General features: G+C 38.0%; 1 protein-coding gene across 3 annotated transcripts in view; it reads left to right on the plus strand.

Moving 5' to 3' along the window:
- Positions 1–14,732, plus strand: part of STARD9 (StAR related lipid transfer domain containing 9) — a 127,865-nt gene that overhangs the window by 34,793 nt on the left and 78,340 nt on the right. The window lies entirely within an intron of this gene.

The following is a 14,732-nucleotide window of genomic DNA, read 5'->3' on the forward strand; positions in this document are numbered from 1 at the left end:
CACAGTTGTCCTGCTAGTCCCTAAATACACCTTCTGCTCGTTCTGCCCAGTCTCCTGCCCCTACTTGGCTTCTTCTAGTAATTCTCCACTTATACCCCTAGCTGAGTAGCTCCCCTCAAGGCGAAAACTTTTCTCCCTGTCCTTGGAATGCACCTTTGTTCCCGTGACTCATCCTACCCTGTACTTGTTGTATTCCTGACCCCTACCTCACTCCTTGCATGATAGCAAAGTTCTCATCCAACTGCTGGTATTTTCCCATGATCCAGGACAGGAAAGCTAGGGTTTCCTGGACACCAGTGATCTCATTACAACAACTTTCTTCCACCTTCAAGATACACCTTTATCTCCAATGGACTCCTAAAATGACCATCCAGGCTCAGACCAGGGGTGATTAACCAGCACGCCCTATTAATGTTCTGTTGCTCTGCTAGCTCAGATGTGTACAAATGCAGCAGATAACAGAGGAAACCTGGCTCTGTGCAGCGCTAGCCCACAGCTTCTAGGACTTTAGCCAGGCCCAGAGGGTAAATAACATTACCCGGAAATGCAACTTTGGGAGAAAGACGGAGGGAAGTCTGATTTCCCCAGAATTGAAACTAAGGCAGTTAGACAACTTCTGGTGATCATAGGGACTTTCAGAGTGATAATGTTACCTGCTGATTATTACCTGTGAAGTTCTCATGTAAATTCTTAAAATCTTCTAGGTAACACTTGCATTTGAGTGAAAATCCTTCATAATTGTATGATTCATTTTTATTTTCAAAAGAAAGATAAACAGTTTCCCATTGCCAGTGGATTCTAAAGAATCTTTTAAAAAACTCTTCTTTTTTTTTCTAAAGATTTTATTTATTTATTTGACAGAGGGAGACACAGCTAGAGAGGGAACACAAGCAGGGGGAGTGGGAGACGGAGAAGCAAGCTCCCCGCCGAGCAGGGAGCCTGATGCAGGGCTCGATCCCAGGACCCTGGGGATCATGACCTGAGCCGAAAGCAGACGCTCAACGACTGAGCCACCCAGGCACCCTTAGAAAGAATTTTCTAACTCCTGCCCTATAGGATTCTTAATTAATTTCCGGATGATTTGCCTCAATTGTTGCAGACATCCTAGCTTTTGGAACTTCTACCTAATAGAATGAAGGCCTTCTCCTGGATCTCCAGTTCCCCTTTATTTTGTATGCTATCCTTAAGTCAGTAACACAGCTTATTATTCTTGGATTCTGCCTGTAACTAAGCAAAGACTCCCTCAGCTTTGATAATCAAACTACTTTCTGTATTGCCACTGGCATTGTTTTTGTCCAGGCCACTGTTGGACAAACTGCTAACATGTCCACTTACGTGACTGCTGCTCACTGTTTCTGCTTTGTACTTGTTGCTGTTGACATTTGAACTTGCCATTGTGATAGGGTTTTCTCGGGCTGCATGGAAGGAGGTGATCAGATTATCTCACAGAATGGGTCATAAATATAAAATTATGTGGGGAAATAGGAAACTGGAAACTGTCAGCAGTCATACAACCGGCCACATGACCCTGGAACATTATTTGTTATGGCTCAGAATTCAGCAGTAACTATAAGAGGCTGGTGGCAGCTCTCTCCCTAACAGTTGATAATGCCAGTTAATCTTTATCCAATTTGGCACACCTTATTAGCATTCTTATTTGGGTCACCTAATGCTGATAGTCTCACTTAGGCCCATGCTGAATGTGCTTGCTTTTGCTTGGGGTCCAGTTAGTTGGGGCCTGGAAAGCAGGGTCAAATGACAGAAAACATGGCAAATTGTGATCAAGGAGCCACTTGTGGTTGTCTTTTTAGAAGAAGCTGTGGGAATGGAAAGAACTTTGGACTCTTTTCCAGTAAAGCCATCTTTCATCTTTTCTCACAAGATCCTGTCTAATGAATCTATCTTTTTGCAAGGAAAAGAGGAGCAGTAGAGCTAGATATCCATCTTTCTATTCTAGGAATTCCTTGCTTATGTCCAGAGGGTAGGACAACTGCATATGGGACCGACCAGATCTCACATGCCATTCAGACAGTTGTCCATGTGAACATTCTTTAGCAACACAATATTTTTAGAAACAGCAAAATCTTGTATAAACAAAGACATGTGTTTTGGTGATCTCAAAGCTCAATTTTCCTGGTTCCTTCAGGAACCAGGAGCTTAGACTGGGAATATAAATTTATGTTTCTCCATGCATGTATGTCTGTATAAATGAGTATGTGTATTTATTACCTCTATAGGAGTACTGCTATGTGCAATTTTCTTTTTCTTTACTTTTTTTTTTTTTTAACTTTTCAGAAAAAAAAGGCCCTAGGTAAGTAGACTGAAGGACTGCCTAGAGACAGACAGGAATTTCTGTTTTAATCTTTTGATAAAGATGAAAAAAGAATTGCATTTGGTAGAGATATATTTGTCTCATAACCATGTCCAGCAATGAGAAGGCCAGTTCACCAGCTGCCTGCCTTAACATTAAGAACAAGGGAAAAGGGGCGCCTGGGTGGCTCAGTCGTTAAGCGTCTGCCTTTGGCCCAGGTCATGATCCCAGGGTCCTGGGATCAAGCCCCGCATCATGCTCCCTGCTCGGCGGGGAGCCTGCTTCTCCCACTCCCACTCCCCCTGCTTGTGTTCCCTCTCTCACTGTGTCTCTCTCTGTCAAATAAATAAATAAAATCTTTAAAAAAAAAAAAAAAGAACAAGGGGAAAGATAGTATAGAAATGAGGTGGTGCCAAATAGAAGTTAATGTGGAGCTGAGGAAAGCTAAGAAGGATAACCACATGCTGAAAGGAGCAATGTAAGCTCTTTTCTTTTCTTTAAATTTTATTTTATTTTATTTTTTCTGTTTTTTTTTTATTTTTTCTTTCTTTTTCTTAACATATAATGTATTATTTGTTTCAGGGGTACAGGTCTGTGATTCATCAGTCTTACACAATTCACAGCACTGACCATTGTCCCCAGTGTCCATCACCCAGCCACCCCATCCCTCCCACCCCCCTCCACTCCAGCAACCCTCAGTTTGCTTCCTGAGATTAAGAGTCTCTTATGGTTTGTCTCCGTCTCTGGTTTTGTCTTGTTTCGTTTTTCCCTCCCTTTCCCTATGACCCTCTGCCTTGTTTCTCAAATTCCTCATATCAGTGAGATCATATGATAATTGTCTTTCTCTGATTGACTTATTTCTCTTAGCATAATACCCTCTAGTTCCATCCATGTCATTGCAAATGACAAGATTTCATTTTTTTGATGGCTGTATAATATTCCATTGTATATATATACCACATCTTCTTTATCCATTCATCTGTTGATGGACATCTAGGCTCTTGCCATAGTTTGGCTATTGTGGACATTGCTGCTATAAACATTGGGGTGCAGGTGCCCCTTTGGATCACTACATTTGTATCTTCGGGGTAAATACCCAGTAATGCAATGGCTGGGTTGTAGGGTAGCGCTATTTTCAACTTTTTTTTTTTTTTTTTTTTTTTCAACTTTTTGAGGAACCTCCATACTGTTTTCCAGAGTGGCTACACCACGTAAGCTCTTTTCTTGATGTTGCTGCTTCTCCACTGCAAGAAAACTGCAGCAAGCAGGGCACTATAAATTGGTCTGTTGATGACATTGTCAAAGGCATAAAAAGCACAGATTTGGAAAGCCAGCTCCAAGCTACTCAGGCTGCTAGGAAATGGCTTTCAAGGGAAAAACAGCCCCCCATAGACAACATAATCTGGGCTGGTTTGATTCCACACTTTGTGTCCTTGGGCAGAACTGATAGGAGTCTCCTTCAGTTTGGATCTGGTTCAGTGCTCACAAACATTGCTTCCAGGACCTCAGACCAGACCAACGCTGTGGTAGATAGAGTGCTATCCCAGCATTTAATTCTCTCTTGGCATCTTCTCATCACATCAGTGCACAAGCTGTGTGGGCTCTAGGAAACATTGCAGGTGATGGTTCAGTTTTCCAAGACTTGGTTATTAAATATGGTGCAGTTGATCCACTGTTGGCATTTCTTACAGTTCCTAATTTGTCATATTTAACATGTGGTTACCATGGAATATATTACAGGTGACTTAGAAGAATTTTCATGAGATGATATTGACTGAAAAAAACAGTGTATAATAACAATAACATCCCATTTTAATTTTTTTAATTTTTATTTTATTAAAAACATTTTTTTTTTTGAGAGAGACCGTACGCTTGTGGGGTTGGGGAGGGGTAGGGGGAGAGGGAGAGAGAGAATCTTAAGTAGGTTCCATGCCCAGTGCAGAGCCCAATTGTGAGGGGATAGGGCTCGATCTCATGACCCTGAGGTCATGACCTGAGCCAAAATCAAGAGTCAGATGCTTGGGACGCCTGGGTAGCTCGGTCAGTTAAGCATCTGCCTTTGGCTCAGGTCATGATCCCAGGGTCCTGGGATCGAGTCCCACATTGGGCTTCTTTGTTTAGCAGGGAGCCTGCTTCTCCCTCTACCTGCTGCTCCCCCTGCTTGTGCATGCTCTCTCTCTCTCTCTCTCTCTGACAAATAAATAAATAAAATTAAAAAAAAAAAAAAAGGCAGATGCCACCCAGGAGCCCCAGTGAAATCCCATTTTTAAAATAAGTAACCAATGGTGCCTGGGTGGCTTAGTCGGTTAAGCATCTGCCTTTGGCTCTGGTCATGATCCCAGGGTCCTGGGATCGAGTCCTGTGTTGGGCTCCTGCTCAGTGGGGAGTCTGCTTCTCCCTCCCTCTCTGCTGCTTCCCCTGCTTGTGCTCTCTCTCGCTCTCTTTCTCACTCTCTCAAATAAATAAATAAAATATTTTTTAAAAAGGAAAAAAATAAAAGAAGTAACCAAAACCCACAGATATGTGTGTAGGTGTTATGACTATGGGAAGAACAAGAAATGATGTCAGTTGTTAACATGTTACCTGAAGGTATGGGGTTAATGTAGAAGGAAGGAAAGAGGAAGGGAGAAGAGGAAAATAAATAAAAAGGAATTAAAGCATTTCCCCCACAGCATGAGTGATATCTGAATTATTTTAAATTTTATTTGTGTAACTGGCTGTAGTGTGTATGCATGAAAAAGGAAAGGTTATATCTATGGCAAATAACCTGAATGTTCATGGTATATTATGTGATTAAAACCAAGTTGCAGGTTGATGTGTATTGTATGTATCTATTTCAGTGAAAACAGACAAAAACAAAGAACTATATATCTTTCTATATGTGGAGAAAGGTACAGAAGGACATACCTGTTAGATATATCCTTCTCTGCCTAAGTACCTGAAGGCTACCTGTTGGATACCTGAATGAGTGGGATTAGGGGTAAGGAAAGGAATGCAGGGTTAGCTTTTTCTTCATGCATTGTTGGATTTTTTTTTTTTTTTTTACTTGATAGAAAAAGTGAGCATTCTTTGTAATTTGAAAAACAGCAAAGAAAGAAAAAATATAATTGTGTCTGTCTCTAATAAGGCTTCAAATTCTGGTCATTTAATAATGGCAGTGTGGGTGAAATTTGGGTATGACATTATAATTCTCTTCACACACAATGAAAAGGTTAATGGAGCAGAACACTCCAAAAGTGATTAACAAATGGCAGTAGGATCAGAGTTTATTGTTTTTGACCAAAATATAACAAAATATTACTGAAACTTCTAATCAGAAATACTAAAAATGAGACTTGGTAAAGTTTCTCCCAGTGTAGAGCAAAAACAACAGGATGTAAGGAAGCCATGAAGACAGTTGTAAATTGTAGGGTAATAGCTTAGTGTTCAGCAGGTAAATTGAATAGTTACTTGTTACCAGTTGAACGGTTACTGGTAACTGCACAGTTACTTTGTTAAGTACAGGGTATCACAGTGGTTAAGAGCAAGAGCTTAGTTTAGAAATACTAGTACCTGTGGGACTTCAATTTTCTCCTGTAAAAATTAGACAATGATAATAATAGTAACTACCCCATAAATGTGTTGTGAGGAGTAATAAATTAAAAACATTTAACGTGCTAAGAAGAGAGCCTAACACAAAATAATTGCTTAGTAAATGTTACTGGCTATTTGGATCTAAAACCCTGGCTTTGAGTAAAACACTTCAATTTTTTTTTTTTTTAAGATTTTATTTATTTATTTGACAGAGCACAAGCAGGAGAAGCAGCAGGCAGAGGGAGAGGGAGAAATAGGCTCCTTGCTGAGCAGGGAGCCCAATGTGGGGCTCTATCCCAGGACCTCAGGATCATGACCTGAGCTGAAGGCAGACACTTAACTGACTGAGCCCCCCAAGCACCCCTGAATAAAACACTTCTAATGAAGTATTCATTGTGCAAAGTAAGCCTAACAGTTATCTTTAAACAATGGGAGTGGTACCCTGCACAGTATTTTGCCTTAGTAGGCACTCTACAAATATTGTTTGAATAAATAATTTTAATTTCTTTCACTTGATTTTATTAGAGTCTCTGATTAGTTTAACATTATTTCACTTATTTCTGTTTGTTTTCAGAAAATTAAAAGGAAAAGTACATCTGTAGGGTGATAATTTGGGTGAATCATGGTTAATGGATTGAAGAATAAAAGAGATTCCTATGTACTTAAATAGGTACAGTTTTCAATAGGGGAATATGGGGATACTAATTTGTATTTTCAAGAATCATTATGGAGGAGAGGAGTCTGGGAAGATGGCAGAGTAAGGAAGCATCAGGAATCTGTTTCCCGACCTAGACAGGGATTTCACTGGCCAGATCTGTCTGATGTAATGGTTTTTGGAATTCTGGAGTTTATTGAGGGTTTGCAACTTCCAGAGGAAGACTTGGAGGATAAATTGCAGTTAATTTCCATCAATTTCAGCTCTTAGCACAGTAGCAGCTACCCATTCTTTATCCCCAGCCACATGGCAGGCAGCTGTGCATTGGTCCTAGCGCATCTTTCACACAGCCTGCAGGAGTCGGGTAGACAAAAAGGACCCTGCCTCCAAATATCAAGAATCTGTGCTGATTGCTAATTCCTGCTTGGATCACAGAGTTGCAGACAAAGAGTTGGGCAACCATTGTTGTTGCACCATTCCCATTGTTGCAAGCCCCTTCCCATCCAGCCGAAGTGGCTTTTGGGGAGGATTTAAAGTGACAACTCTCCACCCCACTCCAACTTCATTTTTGTTTTTCTCCACTTGGCAATCAGACATTAAAGACCAGGGCATTGAAAAACAACTATGTACATGGGGAAGATTAGGAAGTGATGATGTGTGCCCAGGGAAAGGCTCAGAAAAGACCTGCCAAAACCTTAGGTTTACACAGCAGGTTGATCCTCATCACAGAGACAGCCTACAGTAATAAAAAACAAAAACAAAACAGTAAACAAAAAGAATAACAAGACACAGCATACCCTGGGGAAAAGAGAGAATCTGATTTCCAGAGTTACTACATTATTAGATTCAAATGTTCAGTTTTCACTTGATCTTAGCCAAGAGACTGAGAAGTGATGACACATGTTCAGTTTTCAACATTAAAAGTCATAAGGCATACAAAGAAACCTGAAAGTGTGGCCTATTCAGAGGGAAAAAAATTCATCAGGGTGCTTGGCTGGCTCAGTTGGTAGAGCATGTGACTCTTGATCTCGGGGTTGTGAGTTCAAAGCCCCACATTGGGCATGGAGCCTACTTAAAAAATATATTTTTAAAAATGCATCAATGGACACTGTCCCTGAAAAAGACCTAAGGCAGATATACTAAATAGAAACTATAGGGTGCCTGAGTGGCTCAGTTGGTTAAGTGTCTGCCTTCGGCTCAGGTCATGATCCCAGGATCCTGGGATCGAGCCCCGCATCGGGCTCCCTGCTCGGCGGGAAGCCTGCTTTTCCATCTCCCACTCCCCCTGCTTGTGTTCCCTCTCTCGCTGTCTCTCTCTCTGTCGAATAAATAAATAAAATCTTAAAAAAAAAAAAGAAAGAAACTATAGACCAATTGTTTTAAAGATGCTCTAAGAACTAAAGGAAGATGTGGAGAAAGTCAAGAAAAAATATATGAATAAATGTATGAACAAAAAGTTGTTCTTTAATCATGGATTTTGCTGTATTTCATTGATATAAGTTCTTTTTATTGCTTTGTGAATAGTTTATAATTTCAGTTTTGATTTCCTCTGATTTGAGGGTTATCTGTAAATGTGTTTCTTAATTTCTTTCCCACTTGGTTGTCCTTGTGCTGCTGATTTTTCATGGTGTAGCAATGGCTCATCTGTCATATTCCTTGAGATTCTGCCATAAATAATGCAGTATATGTTAAGACGAAAGAAAATAAAAGCTGATCCTTAGCATGACCCCAATACTTTAGTTTTATCTCCCAATGTATCTGATTTTCAAATTCCACCTGAACAGCCACACATTTTCATTACTCACAGCTTTACATGTGTTGTTCATGCCACCTAGAAAATCATCCCCATCATGAAAATCTTTGAGACTCAGTTCAGATGTTCCCTATTTCATAAAGTCTGGGCAGGTTCTTCATCCAGCATTCCCTTCCTCTTTTAGGTCCTGTTGGAATATCTTCCTTTTGCCCTTCAAGATAAACTCTTAAACCTTTTCCACCTTACTGTCTGCCCCAAGGATGACCGGTTGGACTAAATAATGAGTTCTCTTGGCCTCTGGCTTGAGGAACAATGGAAAGCCCTAGCAGGAGATCTGAGGGATATCCTGTAGGGTTGTCTTGGTCTGGCCTCATCCATTTGTGTTTATGAAGCCCCCTGCCCTCCCCACTGGCCAAAATCTTTATTTTTTGGGAAGTAGGGTTCCATACGATATTTTGTTAGTATCAGATATACAACATAGTGATTTGACAATTATATACATTATGAAATGATCAGCACCATAAGTGTAATTACCATCTGTCACCATACAAAGTTATTACAATATTACTGACTATATTCCCTGTGCTGTACTTTTCATCCCTGTAAATTATTTTATAACTGGAAGTTTGTATCTCTTATGCCTCTTCACCTATTTTACCTATCCGCTAAACCCCCTTCCTTCTGACAACCACCAGTTTGTTCTCTGTTGAGTCTGTTTTTTGTTTGTTTTGTTTCTTAGATGGTATTTGTCTTTTTCTGTCTGACTTACTTCACTTAGCATAATATCCTCTAGGTCTATTCATGATGCTGTAAATGGCAAGATTTCATTCTTTCTTATGGCTGAGTAATATTCCATTGTATAATATATATCACTTTCTAATTTACTCATATATTGATGGACACAGGTTGCTTCCATATCTTGGCTACTGTAAATAATGCTACAGTGAACTTATGGGTTCGTATATCTTTTCAAATTGGTATTTTTATTTTCTATGGGTAGATACACAGAAGTGGAATTACAGGCTCATATGGTATTTCTATTCTTAATTTTTTGAAGAACCGCCATACCTTTCTCCACAGGGGTTCCACCCATTTATATTCCCACCAGCAGTGCACTACACATCCTTTCCTCCACATCCTCACCAAAACTTGTTATTTCTTGTCTTTTGATTTTAGCCATTCTGACAGGTGTGAGGTGATAACTCATTGTGGTTTTGATTTCCATTTCCCTGATGATTAGTGATGTTGACCATCTTTGGCCATCTTTATATTTCCTTTGGAGCAATGTCTATTTAGGTCCTTGGCCCATTTTTGATTGGGTTATTTGCTTTTTTGGTGTTGAGTTGTATAAGTTCTTTATGGTTTTTTGGATAATAACCTCTTACTGGTTATATCATTTGGAAATATCTTCTTCTATTCAGTAGGTTGTCTTTTCATTTTGTTGATTTTTTTTTTTCTGTGCAGAAGCTTATTAGTTCGAAGTAGTCCCAATTGTTTATTTTGCTTTTGTTTCCTTAGCTTGAGGAAACAGATACAGAAAAATATTGCTAAGGCCAATGTCCAAGAGATTACTGCCTATGTTTTCTTTTAGAATTTTTATGGTTTCAGGTCTTACATTTAGGTCTTTAATCCATTTTGAGTTTATTTTTGTGTATGGTGTCAGAGAGTGGTCCAGTTTCATTCTTTTGCATGTAGCTGTCCATCTGCTCTAATATGTCATGCAAGGCCATTGTTTTCTTACTGATTTTCTGTCTGTATGATCTATCTATTCTTACAAATGGGGTGTTATAGTTCCCTACTATTAGCATATTACTGTCAACTTCTCCCTTTATGTCTGTTAATATTTGCATTATATATTTAGGTGCTCCTGTGCGTAGATGTTTACACGTGTTATATCCTTTTGTTGGATTGATCCCTTTATCATTATGTAATAGCATTCTCTGTGTCTTGTTACAGTCTTTGTTTTAAAAGTCTATTTTGTCTGATAAAAGTATTGCTCCCCCAGCTTTTTTTCACTTTCATTTTCATGGAATATCTTTTTCCATCCCTGTAACTTTCAGTCTGTATATGTCTTTAGGTCTGAAGTGAGTCTCTTATAGGCAGCATAAAGATGGCTCTTGTTTTTTATCCAGTTACCCTATGTCATTTGATTAGAGCATTTAGACCATTTACATTTAAAGTGATTATTGATAGGTATGTACTTATTACTGTTTTGTTAATTTGTTTTTTTTGGTTGTTTTTGTAGTCTACCTTTGCTCCTTTCTTCTCTTACTCTTCCCTTGTTATTGATGACTTCATTCAGCATAATGCTTGGATTCCTTTCTCTTTATATTTTGTGTATCTATTATACGTTTTTGGTTTATGATTACCATGAGGTTCATATATAACATATTAAATATATAGCACTCTATATTAAGTTGATGGTTGCATAATTTCTAACACATTCTTTTTTTTTTTTTTTTTTTAAAGATTTTATTTATTTATTCGACAGAGAGACAGCGAGAGAGGGAACACAAGCAGGGGGAGTGGGAGAGGGAGAAGCAGGCCTCCCGCGGAGCAGGGAGCCCGATGCGGGGCTCGATCCCAGGACCTGGAATCATGACCTGAGCCGAAGGCAGACGCTTAACGACTGAGCCACCCAGGCGCCCCAATTTCTAACACATTCTTAAAAGTTCTACATCTTTACTCTTCTATCCCTCCGTGTTTATGCATATGATGTCATATTTTACATCTTTTTATAAACTTAAATTTTTTTTGAAATGAGGAAAAACAGATAAGATGGAAGTACATTTAAAACTTATTCCTGAGTCATCTGAAAGTTGTCATCCTGATGTCCAATTACCCCAAGTAATTGAGTGTGTATTTTCTTATAGAAAATGACACTCTCTAATATAACCACAATACAACCTTCAGAATTGAGAAATTAAAGTGTTACATTACTACCATCTCATCTTTAGACCCCATTCATGTTTTGTTGATTGTCTTAGTAATGCCCTTTATACCAAAAAGATGTGTTTGAGAATCACTTATTGCATTTAGTTGTCTTATGTTTAGTTTAATTCAGTCTGGAACAGTTCCTCAGTTTTTCCTTATATTTATGATCTTGACACTTTGGAAGATTACAGGCCAGTTATTTTGTAGAATGTTCCTTAATTTGGTTGTCCAGTGTCTCTTCATGGTTAGATTCAGATTATACATTTTGGTAGGAATATCACAGAGTTCACTTTGATTACTTGATTAAGGTGGCATCTGCCAGGCTTCTCCACCGTGAAGTTACTCTTTTCCCCCTCTTTGTAATTAATATTTTGTTGAGGGGTACTTACTATGTAAATATCCCATTTCTTGTCAAATTTTCAAATTATTTATATGTGTATTAATTCATGGTTTCCCATTTTATTCAGTGAATTACAGTCTGTTATTATCATTGTTTATTATGATGCTCAAATTGTTCCTATTAGTAGGAAATGATATTTAGAAGCTGAGATCTGGGTGGTAGCTGTGGTCATTGCTGTGGGGGTATCACTGCTTCCAGGTCCTCTCAGCAGAGTTAGACAAAGCTAGGGATGATACATTTGTGTACACACACACACACACACACACACACACAGTTACATCATATCTATTTCTGTATCTTTTTCTCTTGAAAGCCATGAGTTCTCACTGATTCTGATCTGACACTGTACAGCTCAAAGATGAGAGTGGGAGGAGAGAACTTGAGTGTGGATGGAGTTAATTAAAAATAACCCAACCATTGCAACAAAAGCAGTTCTAAGAGGAAAATCTGTGGTAATACAGGCCTACCTTAAGAAACAAACAAAAAAAAGGTCAAATAATCTCACCTTAAAACCTAAAGGATCTAGAAAAAGAACAAATAAGACCCAAGTTGAGTAGAAGGAAGGAAATACTAAATATCAGAACAGAAATAAATGAAAAAGATAAACAAAATTGATAAAACCCTTAGCCAGATTCATTAAAAAAAAAAAGGACCCAAATAAAATCAGAGAGAACTGACACCACAGAAATACAAAGGATTATGGGAGAATAGTATGAAATCTTCTATGCCAACAAATTGGACAACCTAGAAGAAATGGATAAATTCCTAGAAACACAGAATCTTCCAAAGTTGAATCAGGAAGAAATAGAAAATTTGGACAGATTACTAGCAATGAAATTGAATCAGTAATCAAAAAACTACTAAAAAACAGAAGTCCAGGACCAGATGGCTTCACAGGTGAATTCTATCAAACATTTAAGGGAGTTAATACCTATTCTTCTCAAACTGTTTCAAAAAAATAGAAGAGAAAGGAAAACTTCTAAATATATTCTATGAGGTCAGCATTACCCTAATACCAAACCAGATAAAAACACTTCTCTCTCTCTCTCTCTCTTTCTCTCTCTCTCTCTCTCTCTCCCTCTCCCTCTCCCTCTCTCTCCCTCTCTCCCTCCAGGCCAGTATCCCTGAACAACACTGATGCAAAAATCCTCAAAAAATATTAGAATCATTCACCATGATCAAGTGGGATTTATTTCAGGGATGCAAGAATAATTCAGTATTTTGCAAATCAGCTTGATATATTACATCAACAAAATGAAAAATAAAACTCGTATGACCATCTCAGTAGATGCAAAAAAAAAGCATTTGATAAAATTCAGTATCCATTCATGATAAAAGCTCTCAACAAAGTGGGTTTAGAGAGAACATACTTCAACATAATAAAGACCACATATGAAAAGCTGACAACCAGCACCATACTCAATGGTGAAAAGCTGAAAGCATTTCCTCTAAGATCAGGAACAAGACAAGGATATCTACTCTTACCACTTTTATTCAACACAGTACTAGAAGTCCTAACTGCAGCATTCAGACAAGAAAAGAAGTAAGAGGCATCCATATTGGTAAAGAAGTTAAACTGTCACTATACGCAGATGACATGATACTCTACATAGAAAATCCTAAAGACTCCACCAAAAAACTACTAGAACTGATAAATGAATTCAGTAGAGTTGCAGGATACAAAATTTATACCCAGAAGCTGGTACTGTTTCTATACACTAATAACAAAGTAGCAGAAAGAGAAAGGAAACAATTCCATTTACAATTATACCAAAAATAATAAAATATCTAGGAATAAACCTAACCAAGGAGGTGAAAGACCTGTACTCTGATATAACTATAACTATATAACTGATATAACTAACTATAGAACACTGATGAAAGAAATTGAAGATGACACAAATGTAAAGATATTCCATGCTCATGAATGGAAGAATTAATATTGTTAAAATGTCCATACTACCAAAAGCAATCTATAGATTCAATGCAATCCCTATCAAAATACCAATAGCATTTTCCACAAAACTATAACAAACAGTATTAAAATTTGTATGTAACCCACAGAAGACCCCAAATAGCCAAAACAATCTTGAGAAAGAAAAACAAAGCTGGAAGAGAGGTATCATAATGCCCTATTTCAAGATACACTGCAAAGCTGTAGTAATCAAAATAGTGTGGTACTGGCACAAAAATTGACACATAGATCAGTGGAACAGAATAGAGAGCCCAGAAATAAACCCACACTTACATGGCCTATTAATCTATGATGAAGGAGGCAAGCAATGAGGAAAAGGCATTCTCTTCAATAAATGGTGTTGGGAAAACTGGACAGCTACATGTGAAAGAATGGAAAACTGGACCACTTTCTAATACCATATACAAAAATAAATTCAAAATGGGTTAAAGACCTAAGTGTGAGACCTGAAACCATATAAATCCTAGAAGAGAACACAGTACTTTATATGACATAAGCTGTAGCAACATTTTTCTAGGTATGTCTCCTCAGGCAAGGGAAACAAAAGCAAAAAATAAACTATTGGGTTTACATCAAAATAAAAAGCTTCTGCATGGCAAAGGAAACTATCAACAAAATGAAAAGGCAACCTACTGAATGGGAGAAGATATTCACAAGTGATAAATCCAATAAGGGGTTAATATCCAAAATATATAAAGAACTTAAACAACTCAACACCAAAAAGCCAAATAACCCAATTAAAAAATGGGCAGAAGACCTGACTATACATTTTCTCAAAGACATACAGATGGCCAAGAGACACATGAAAAGGTGCTGAACATCACTAATCATCAGGGAAATGCAAATCAAAACCACAATGAGATATTATCTCACACCTCTCAGGATAGCTAAAATAACAAACACAAGAAACAAATGTTGGCAAGGGTGTGGAGAAAAAAGAACCGTCATGTACTCTTGGAATGTAAATTGGTACAGCCACTGTGGAAAACAGTATGGAGGTTCCTCAAAAAATTAAAAATAGAACTACCATATGATCCAGTAATTCCACTACTGGGTATTTACCCAAAGAAAACAAAAACACTAATTCAAAAAGATATATGCATCTGTATGAGTGTTTTTTTTTTTTTTTTT

The sequence above is a fragment of the Phoca vitulina genome, unplaced genomic scaffold (assembly GCF_004348235.1).
Source record: "Phoca vitulina isolate PV1807 unplaced genomic scaffold, GSC_HSeal_1.0 scaffold20, whole genome shotgun sequence".
Lineage (NCBI taxonomy): Eukaryota > Metazoa > Chordata > Mammalia > Carnivora > Phocidae > Phoca > Phoca vitulina.